This window comes from Seriola aureovittata, chromosome 5 (genome assembly GCF_021018895.1).
Source record: "Seriola aureovittata isolate HTS-2021-v1 ecotype China chromosome 5, ASM2101889v1, whole genome shotgun sequence".
Classification (NCBI taxonomy): Eukaryota; Metazoa; Chordata; class Actinopteri; order Carangiformes; family Carangidae; genus Seriola; species Seriola aureovittata.
This window is the reverse complement of record NC_079368.1, coordinates 23,349,856-23,361,459: the sequence shown is the minus strand read 5'-3', so window position 1 is coordinate 23,361,459 and position 11,604 is coordinate 23,349,856.

The following is an 11,604-nucleotide window of genomic DNA, read 5'->3' as shown; positions in this document are numbered from 1 at the left end:
AAGTTTGTGTGTCGTCCATCTCAAGTACTTAGTAACTGCTAGCTACTAACTATTTTCAAACTATTAATCCACTAAATCATGTTGTACCATTAAAAATCTTTTAAAAGTAAATTGGCTGCAATTGCAATTCATTGATTTGAATTTGAATGAATTAGCTCATAAGTGTAAATAAACAAGGGATTCATGAATGGCTTGAGTTTTTAGACTTTGCTGGTGTTATGGTGTGGGCGTTTCATCGGCTGCACAGCGTTACCAGCCTGTCCAAGTAGTAACTTGGCGCTCTCCTACTCAAAGGAATCATTCCCATTTCTACGCCACTATGGAGTTGTAGCAGACAACTCTGGAACGCTCATCGACAACCTGCCTGAGGATATCAAGGCCATGCAATGGCAGCAAATACAGAAAAGGGGCCGGAGAGGAGGTGTCCAACAAAGGCTACGGGGAGGATTGCCCCTGCCGTCGATGATTCTGAGAAATGCAAGATCATTCAAGAATAACATGAACCACGACTCATAAAAATGAGCGTTTGGTTTTTATGCTTTTCACTGAGACATGGCTACATCCAGAGATCCTCGACTATCATGTTGACATACAGCAGTCCTCACTTATCCCCTCTTACAGAAACCAGCTGTCATGGACGAGCAGACGGTGATGGGCTCTGCCTGTATATAAAGGAAGTTTCTCGTCACACCACTGGGCAAATTGCAGTTGTGTCTATTGTGTCTGACGTGAGACGCAGGATAGCTGTGTCATAAGAAAACTTTGTATGTACTTTGCATGTGCATTCACTTGTGTACAGGGTGAACTGAGGAGTTCCGGTGTTAATGGTCAGAGTATTGGACAAAGTCCTGTTGACCCTGTCCTGTGATGGGTCATGAATGTGTTGACTTTCATCTGCTGCAGTGTCTTCAGGAGAACATGAGATCTAAAGGCCTCTGAAATATGGGACAGGTGTCAACTTATCTGCACATATTCTTAATAGGGAAGCAGAAATACCATCTGGGCATCTGGCTTTGTTGACATTGATTTACTGAAAGACACTGTTGACAGATTTAGGCCCTCTCACAATCCTCATCCAAAGCAAGGACATGGTCACATTCAGCAAAAAGAAAATTGCAGCTGTCAAAACACTTTACATGAGGCATTCAGTTCATTTTCTTTGGCCAGTACATCCATGACATGTAAAGATTCCTTTGTGGGTTTCACGTTGACGTTTTTTTTTGGGGTCTTTTTTTTTAGAGTTCATGGTGTGTAGGTTTCCCTCTATCACCTCTGTATGTTGTTCCCTGGCAGCTCTCAGTCTCTGGTTCAGGTCCTTTTGTGCAGCTCTTAATTGTAGGTGGTATCTGCTCCTAAAAAGTCTGCTTTTTTGCATCCTTTGTACTATATGGTTTGTTATCAGGGTAAATTGACTTTATTGAAATTAGTGCCAACACAGAATTTTATGTAATCTATGGTAACTCCTGTGTCACTGTCCAAGTTCTGCTCCCCAGGGAGGATATCCCAGTTCATGCACAAGAAGCAGCCTTTCACTGCTTCTGTGCTGTGCTGCACTTTCCCCCTTATTTATTCATCTTAACTTCACACCACACTCATTTATTCTGGATAAAGATACATGCCGACACATTGAATGTAGGGAATGCTCAATTGTTTGTCAGTTGCAATCCATGTGTGTGTATTTGCAATGTGTATATATGGATGACAAATATGCACGCACTATGTATTGTGTTACTTAGATACAGTATATGTTCAAGACAAATTTCCTTTGAGGCAATCAATCAAGTTTAACTTTAATCTTGTTTAGCTGTGTCCAATTAAAAGCAAATAAACTGGTAAATGTGTGTGTGTTTCAGAGTTATTAGTATACAGTTTAGACTGAGTGGCAAAAAATAATTATGCTAATGTTACTGACTTTGCTCAGTCATTTAGTCTAATTATCAAGTCTAAGTAATGTGAGGTATGTGTTGTTTAAGAAAAATCTAGTTTACATCATTTGTGAACACATTCCATAATATTTATGTTATTCTTCAACCTGATCATGTATTAACAAGCTAACATTAGCTTTGTCAGTTGGTATAGTTAGCTACACAACAGTTACATGTAACACTGTAAAAAAAAAAAAAAAAAAAAAAATATATATATATATATATATATATATATACACATGTATGTATATACACAGTATATACACACATTTATACATACAGCTAATTCAAATGGTTCCAAGTCCACCAACTTGTCACTGCTCACTGCACGCTTCTTCGACTACTGCTACACTTTGCCTCTATCCACAAAATATTTGCTCTCACCTTGGCAGCTAGACCACTAAAGAAATAATTGTGTTGGTATAATCTTTCCAAGTTAGCGCTGCTGCATAAAATTCAAGACAGATGACGGATGAGACAGATATGATAAATGTTCCAAGGTGGACTAAAATTGCTGCCGCTGTACAACTAAGCGTCAGTTAAGTAATCTTACACGTCTGTGAGACCAGTATGTTCTTAACATTTTAATTAGACCGCACATTAAATTGCTGAGAAGTGCAGCATTTCTTATCCCTTTCTGACAGAGCATGGACACGGAGCTGCTCAGGAGAAGAAAAAAAGGAAAAAGCAGAATGGGAGCCGTGCTGCAATAAACATCAGATAAATCAGTCATCTTGCAGGTCTGTCTACAAGTCCAGCAAGTTTTAATGAATTAACTTTTTTAATTGGGCTGTGTTTTGACAACCTCACATCCCATCCAAGCTGATGCAGTTTTTACCCTTGCTTGTAGCTCTGGCGCATCGATGGCCTTACGTACTTCTGAAAAGCTACTTAATCAGCCTGCTCAATTAGATTCGGTTTTGTACAAAAGTTTTAATTAGCGATGTTTTTCTTAATCTGTGTGCCTTTTGACAAAGTCAAGAGAGAGATCGGGCAAGATAGAGAGACAAGCTGATGATTTGGTCCTGCCCTCCGCTTCCTCTTCCTTCTCGTCTCGCATGAGTTTCGATGAGTCATCATCATATGACTGTGCCAGATTCTAATCAGCTCTCTGCACCTGCTGCTGGTTTCTACAATGTTACTCTGACAAACACCAAAGATAATCAAGGTTGAAAGGTAAATGTTGCCTTGCCGAGCCCAAAATACCAACAACAGTGCCCAGTCCCATGGTGCATTTGTGGCGTTGACATGTAGTCCTAATTAATTATCAGTTTATTTGAATGAGTGATAACAGCTCTCTGGCTCCCTATTGTTCAGCAGCCTTTACTTTTGCTAAAGCCTACTCTACTACAGTGCATTCGGAAAGAAAAAAAAATCTTGTTTTTCTTCCTCATCAATATACACACATAATGTCCCATAATGAGAAAGTGAAAACTAAAATTATTAAAGATTTAGATTTATTAAAGAGGAAAAACTGTAATATCGCATTGACATAAGTATTCAGACCCTTTGCCATGACACTTTTGATCACATTTGAGATGTTTCTTCACCTTGATTGGAGTGCACCTGTGGTAAGTTCAGCTCAGTTGGACAAGATTTGGAAAGGCAGACACCTGTCTATATGAGGTCTCACAGCTGACAGTGCATAAGCAGCAGAAACCCAAGCCATGAGGTGGAAGGAACTGCCTACAGAAACAGATCTGTTGAAGGCAAAGCGAAATGCAAGTGTCATTGCTGGTTTCAGACCAATATGGTTTCCCATCCAGCACCCACATTGTTTAAATAGGAAATACACTTGTGCCCATCTGAGTGTCCACGGCCGCATTAGGTCCACTGGCGCTTTAAGGTAAATGTAAACAACAAACATGCATGCTAACATGTTTTTATGTATGATGTTTTTGTGTTCACCAGCTGACTGTGGTGTATTAGCATGCTAAAATGAACTAATTAGCCTAAGTTAAAATTATTTAAAATAAAATAGTACAGCTGTTGCTGATGGGAAGGTCATTAGTTTTACTGGTATTTATGAACTAAAGTATTGGACAAATTCAAATTGACCTGATGATGGTGCCAAATGAAAAGTTGGGAGATCACCAGTTCATCCGGAGGAAGAAATTTCAGTCCATCCAGTAGTTGTCGACACATTTCACTCTAAAACACAAATATCAACTGCATGGAGGCACTAATGGAAAAGTCAGAGGATCATCCAAGTCAGTAGAATACATCATCTGGAAACTATGAGTACTTCTACGAAATATGTTCTCAGTCCATCCAGCAGACGCTGAGATAGTTTATGAGCAACAACACTAGCCTGCTGGTGGTGCTAGCTGAAAAGTCAGGCATCACTAAAGTCGTCACTAAATCACTAAACACGTTCTGACACAGATGTTTGAAAGCTATGGTAAAAAAAACAAAACAAAAAGACAACTTGACGGGGCTTGTGGATATATAATTATACGCCTTTATCATTTTCTTCCTGTGTTTTTGAGATGACCATTTAAGAAATATGTCCACAGAGATGGTTACTGGATTGTTTTTCTTATGTTTTCTCGTTGTAACTGATGGCTCATGTTCCCATATCATTAGACATTTGTGGCTTTTCTATAAACTATAATTACTTTTACAAAGTGTGCTCTTTTACAAGTTATAGATTTTCTCTCAGCCCTTTGACTATTTTATGTGATTGTGTTTATAAATGTTCTGATACCATTCTTTTCTTCCTGATACCGATTGTGATAGCTGAACTTGTATATTGCCCAATGCTGAGCACCGATCCAATACCATTATGTTAAAAATCTTTACAGCTGCATATGACTAGAAGTGTATAGGTGTGATAAGTTTGCTGTTGTCATTGTTGTATGGCAGGTTCCTTTGTACAAATAGATAGATGCCAGGGAATCATTCTTTTACTATCTAATTTGACTGTCAGTCATAAAAAACAAACAAATAAATACATATAGGAATAAATAACAATTCCTTACATACTGTACATGTTGCCATTTTACTGGTGGGATTTTCCAGTGTAACATATTTGCAAAACAGTAGTTGCACAGCGCAACTTCCTGTGTAATGCACTGTTTTAGAGCAGCGAAAAAGAATTGATCTCTGGGAAAACTGCCATTTTATCCCGGTTTGAAACTTAAAAATGTATTAATGAATTACGTGGTATGGGATTGGTGCATCGACTGCGTACTTGCTGATGCCTGATCCAGAACTTTAGGCTGTATCGGAGGCAGTTCCAACACTAGTATTTGAACAACTCTAATTGTATTGTTATGTCTTTCCACAGGTTGGTACATCTGAATGAGGTCAGTGTAAAGAAAAAACAACTATTACAGCCCAAACTCCAAAAACAGTAACGAGCAAGAGAGCAGAGTGAGTGAGCTGTGAACATTTTTTAAAGAAGTTTATTCTTCTATTTTTTTTTTTTTTTTGATGATGATGAGCAGGTCTTATCACACATGCTGCAAGTCCATTTCAATTCAACATCCAGCACAAAGAAAAACCTTCACCAAAAGGGGGACATCTTTCATTCGGACCGAGAGCGGCGCAGTAATTGGAAAGCTTAATTGCGGAGATGGCATCTTGTTAATTGAATTAGCAGCAAGAGAAAAAAGAAACTGCCAATTCAGGACAATGTCATAGAGTGACACTGAGGGATTGAGAGGGAAAAAAGCGAAGAGGCAGGGAGGAGGGGGGTGTGAAAGAAGCTGACAGATAAACGGTAATACACGGAGAAGAAAAGAGTCGTAGACAGGCAGATATAAGTGTCAACAGGAGCTGAGGAGAGAAGAAGAGATGGACAAGAGGCCTCTTCAGTGAGTGAATTATTTAAAAGGAGAGGGGCAGTAGCGAAGAAATGTGAAGCGGTAAATGGAAAGAAAGATGAAAGGAAGAGGGACGATGAAAGAAAAGGATATACTAGGATTAAATATACCTGTAAAAAAAGATCATGTCAGAATGATTTCAAGGTTAGCATGCAAGCATAAACAAAGGTAGGAGAATCACATAAACAAGCACGCAGACATGCATGTACTGTAGATAGACACATGCAGTATAAGCTGCACACACACACACACACACACACACACACGCACGCAAAAACACACACACACACACACCGTGGAGTTCAGCACCTGCATCCCATGGGGGGAAAGCCCAGGGAAAAAAGCTCATGGCTGATTACTGTTACAGCTAAGTGAACTGTGTCCTATTTCAGAGAGATCAATGTCAAAACGTACGTGCGTGCGTGCGGGTGCGCGCACCTGTGTGTGTGATTTTGTGTCTGTGTGTATGTGAGTTTGCATGACAGAATATGATAATTATTTTTTTCCTCATAGGAGCTCTCTCTGACTGGCTCTTGTCTCCATTATGTGTAAGTTGGGGAGGCCACAGCAGTCTGTCAGAAAACATAAATTGTGAACGATTTTGTCACAACAGCGGCAGAGATGTATTAAAGTGATAAGAAAATACTTAAAAAGGCTTTGTTCTTCGAGAGACAGAGGGAACGGTAAATGGAAAGAGTGCGAAAGAGAGAGAGAGAATTTGATGTTAAAATAATGGCTTTGGGTTTTGGATTTAGGCTTTTATACTGTAAATGTCAGGCTCAGCCCACAATATCAGGTCAGTGCCGAACATTTCTGCAACATATACTGATGGTGAAGTGGTCGAGTTCCTGTTTTGAAAAATCAGCCTGACAAGCACCACGAGCTGAAGGTCGTGTTTTTACTGACCTCTAGTGGTTGAGCTTCTCACCTGCAGAAGTGTACCTCAGGGTGTGTCAGTACACTGTGACATCACTGTTGGGCGTGGACCACATCCAACCACATCCATTAGTGATTGTAAGTGTGGTCAGAGGTGTAACAGTGAGGCTACTAATAATTGTTCTTTTCAGTTATTTGTTCGGTGGTTAGAACCTAAGGTGATTTTTTGAATTGGTATTGTTTTGTCCAACCAATAGTTCAAAACAGAAAGTTAAAAAGTTTTCAAGTTACACAAAACATAAAAGACTTTTGTGCACTTTCGCTTGAAAAATATATTTAGATTTGAATTTAAAAATCACATCTCACTGAAATACATACCTGCCAGATGCAGAAGTGAAACGTTTTGTTATAGATGTGTGAAAATATTCTCGGAATAAACAAAAATAAAACTGAAATAAATGTTTTTGGAGCTGGAGAAAATGAAAAAGAATGAAAAGCCAGTGCTCAGTGTCAGTTACTAATATACACAAACCTAAATTAAGACAACTACAAAATCAGCCCATAAACCTAAGAATATATTAAGAGTTAAAGGACTTAAATCTCATAGGGATTTAAAAACAAACACGTCTCTAGTCTCTCTAAAAGGTTGACTAGACTGGACTGCAGCTGTGTGAGAACACTGCTGCTAGATCACATCACTCCAGTTCACAGGTCATTGACACTGGCTTCCTGTTTTATAAAGAACTGACTTTAAAATTCCACTGCTGGTTTATCAAGCATCAAATGGTTTATGGCCAAAATACATTTCTGATCTGCTGCTCGGTTTATGAACCATCCAGACCTCTCAGATCGTCTGGAACAGGTCGGCTCACTGTCCCCAGAGTCAAAACAAAACGTGGAGAAGCATAATTGGGTTTTTATGCACCACATATCCGGAACAAACTCCCAGTAAACTTGAGATCTGCTACAGCTCTCTGTTCTTTTAAATCACTGAGGACTTTTCTGTTTGCCCTTTACTTGTCTATAAATCATTTAAAGGTATAATATGACTAGGCCTATGTTATATATTATTTTGAGTTGTGTACTTTCATTATCCCAAATGTTTCTGGCAACTTTTCTAACCTGACGACAAACACTGCTTTATTCTGCGTTTTTACTGGTTTTAATCACGTGGTGAGTTTGTTATGGAGACGAGGAGACCTCTGTGGATAATTTGGCTGTTGGTTAAAACCTCCTGAATAATAGACACTGAAGGAACCCTAACCGAGAGAAGCTATACAATAACCCTCCTCTTCCACCTTGTGTCCCATGATCCCACGTTACTTCACAATGTCACCAAATGCCGTCTTTTGTAATTGTTTGGATTGAGAAACCTCTAGTGGCAGAAGTTACATACAGTGTGTTTCATGGTTTCCGACCTAAGTACATCGCTGACTTGCTTCCACACTATGAACCCTCTGAACCTCTTAGGTCATCAGGGATCAGTCCTTCAAGTTTTCCTAGGATTAAAACAAAACAGGGTGAAGCTGCATTGACTTCTCATGCTACACACAGCTGGAATAAACCTCTGGAAGATCTTACATGTGCCCCAACTCTGGCTACTGTTAAAAACAGGCTCAAGATTTTTATATTCACCTCTGCTTTTAACTGCTGCCAGTAACTGCACTCTGACTCTGAGATGCACTGTGACTTTTCATCTATTTTATTGTTTTTATGCATTTATAGTTCTTAATCTCTTTATTTTTCTATGCTCTATTCATTTGGGCCTATTTATTCATATCTTCCACTCCTATTAAAATGTGTCTTGATATTGTCTTGTGTTTCCTTTTTTAACGGTCTTTATGTTTCCTGTAAAGCACTTTGAATTGTGTTGTTGTTGAAAGGTGCTATATTTTATTTGTGTGTGTGTGTGTAGTGTGTGTTTCAATTTTGCCCTGAACAACCCCTCACGACCTTCACTTTGTTTTTTATTTGTTATCTTGTATCTTTTAAAGGTTTTACACCTTGCATGAGTTGAATGTTAATTTGATGGGGAGATGAAAACTTTGCACTGTATGCGTACATTGTGTGAACTCTGCAAAATTATCGAAAATGAATGGCCCTCTTTCTCCTTTCCTTTCTCTAATAATTTGAGAAAGGAAGGACCCCTTTTACACAAATTTCATTTAGTCATTTGATTCTCTCTTTAACTCCATCTTTCTTTAAATTACTTTCATTTCCCTTTTTTAATGAATTGCGTTTAACTAGCAAGGCCAGTCGTTTTCTGATTATGGCAGAGCAAAAGGGTGTTGTAAGACAAAAGTTTAACAAGGCTCCATCAAATATTAGTAAAAAGATACAGCAGCTCTTGATTCAAAGGGATTTGAAGTTCACTGTAATAAAGAAGGCAGGAAGAGGTACTGTCACCAGTGTTGGGCAAGCTCCTTGGAAAGTGTAGCAACCAGTTACTCTTCATTAAATGAAGCTTCACACAGAGAAATGCAGCAGGCTAAGCTACATCAACAAAGCAAAAGTATTTCACTACATCAGAAGCTACTTATTTTAAATTATTTTTTTTTAATTGAACCGACTTCATGCCAAAGCTAATCTCAATGATCAATGCAACTGTCAGTTAACCACATACACAGGTAAAGGAAATATCAAGCTGAATTATTGTATATAGTGAACAATAACAAGTGATTGTAATTCTCACTGCTCCAAAACCACTTTAGCAACGAGGAAAAACAAAACAAAACGAAACATGTGCACTCGTTGAGAATGTGTGAATGTTCATCAAAGTTCCCTCTGCCATCTCTTAAGTCAAATAAACTCAAGCTTGTGTGTCTGTTTTCCTTTACTCCCCTGTCGTGTCCATCAGCTCAAGGATTGGTACGTTATGTCACCGTCATACAGAAGTGCTTCTGTGGCTACAAATATACGTCCATGTTGGCGGTGGCGTCACGTACTGATCATTAGTTTCATTTCAGACCACAGTGGAAAGATCAACTGTGCTCGAGCTTCAGGTTTGGGTTATTTCCTTAAGATTAGATGATCTTTGTTGTCATGCTTATGATAACGTGTTAACTTTGCTGAGAGTATACCAATTGTCTTGGCTATTTTTGTGGTTATGTTCATGATATGAGGTTCCCAGGGCAAAGATTCATCGAGCAAAATGCCAAGGAACACACATTAGTTTTGGAAATGTTATCAATTACAATTTTCACTTGAAATCAATTGATTGGCAGCGGGTTTAGAGACAGAAACACTTATAGATTCTTCTGGACAAAATGTCTTTTTGGATGGGTTTTCAAGCTTTTTTTCTCTCATGTTTTGCTTTTTCCTGAAATGAACCCCAAGGAAATTCTACACATGAGTGAGTCTATGATTGTCATAATGACAGATCAGTCCCAAAAATGAAAAATTGCATCTCTGGAGTGTAGCACAGATATATTTGTCTTTTTCTCATCCTTTTTTTTTATTCCTTTCCCCATTGTTTCCTCTCCCACGTCTTCTCTCCTTTACTCATCATTGCCTCTTTTTTTTTTGTGTCACCCCTTTCTTCTTCTGACTCCTCCACTCCTGCCCTCATATTTTATCTATCCATACATTTCCCTGTTTCCCCTTACAGTTACCCTGTCTCTCCCCCTCCCTCTCTCTTCTCCACTCCCACTCCTCTTCCCTGTCCCCACATCCCTGCAGCCTCCTTTTGTCCCTGTCTGTCAAAAAAGTGCCTCAATAACAGGATGCGGCTGCATAACAGTGGCCATTATGCAAATCTAACTTTTATTCAATGTATCAAAAATGCTTTCTTTGTCAGGGTCAGAATAAATCTCCACTGGGTGATATTAATAAGAAAGGGAAGACACACAAGTAGATATAATACATTTTTAAAATACGTTTACGTAAGTGTGACATTTTTACAAAACTAAATTTGATTAATTTTGCAATTTTCATATAGAACGCTAATATATTCAGTGATGGAACAACCTAGCACATGCTCAGCTATGAAAGCTGTGACATTTTCAAAAACTGTCTGACACGAAAGAGGGGATGCATGTGTCTCTTTTCATTTGCACATACCAGAAAAAACAAAGAGGGAAAAGCACACAATTGTCATTTGTAGTGAGACCTTTTTTTTTTCCTTTTTCTTTCTGGAAAAAATGCAGTAATAAGGCTTAAAATTGTCCCTCTCTGCCTCATGACTGCAATAAATATTTTTGCTTCGTCTTTGATTGTGGAGCACTTGTTCTCTGGTTGTAACATTTAAATGCCAGCTGATGATCTGCAAGTTTGTCTTCCTGTTTCCAGTTCTGTTCTGCGGCATGTTCCACTGCCGTTCTGATTGAAAACTGCCTTTTCTTCTGGCCTGTTATGTCCAGTAAAAGATGTGATGTCTTGCAGGTTGTCTGATGGACCTCCCACTATCAGCAGCTGATTTATGACACTTGATAAAATCCTCTTTTGCCCACTTTGTCACACTCTTGATCCAGCACCAACAGTGTATTGGGAGTTTCTTGCAGAGAGTATTTTGCTAAAAGAGGATTTATAATTCCAAAGTATCGTGATGAGGTTACGCAGTTTTAAACTTTAGCACATTAATCATTGTAGAAGAAGTGCTTGCACCCAAATGACAAACTAGGTTGCTTGTCAGTGTCTTTTGGTTTGGGCAACTAAGGGGCATGGTGGTAAGATGCTGACTATGATACATCCTATATATTACAGGATATATCCTATAATAAAATATATATCCTTGTTATAAGTCCTATCTACTCCCCGTTCTGCCACTCTCCTCTTTTCCTGTCAGCTCCCTGCTGTATAGCATCTAATAAAGGCTAAAATACTCGGGCAACTAAAACTTGTCTTCTGACAGTGTAACAATATTGAGCTACTCCCTTCTTTGCTACTTAGAGGGGACTGTTTAACGAGGGGTTGTTTCCCAGGAAATAAATAGATAGAAGATGGTAACCCTCCTCTCCTCCACAACTTCAATATAAACA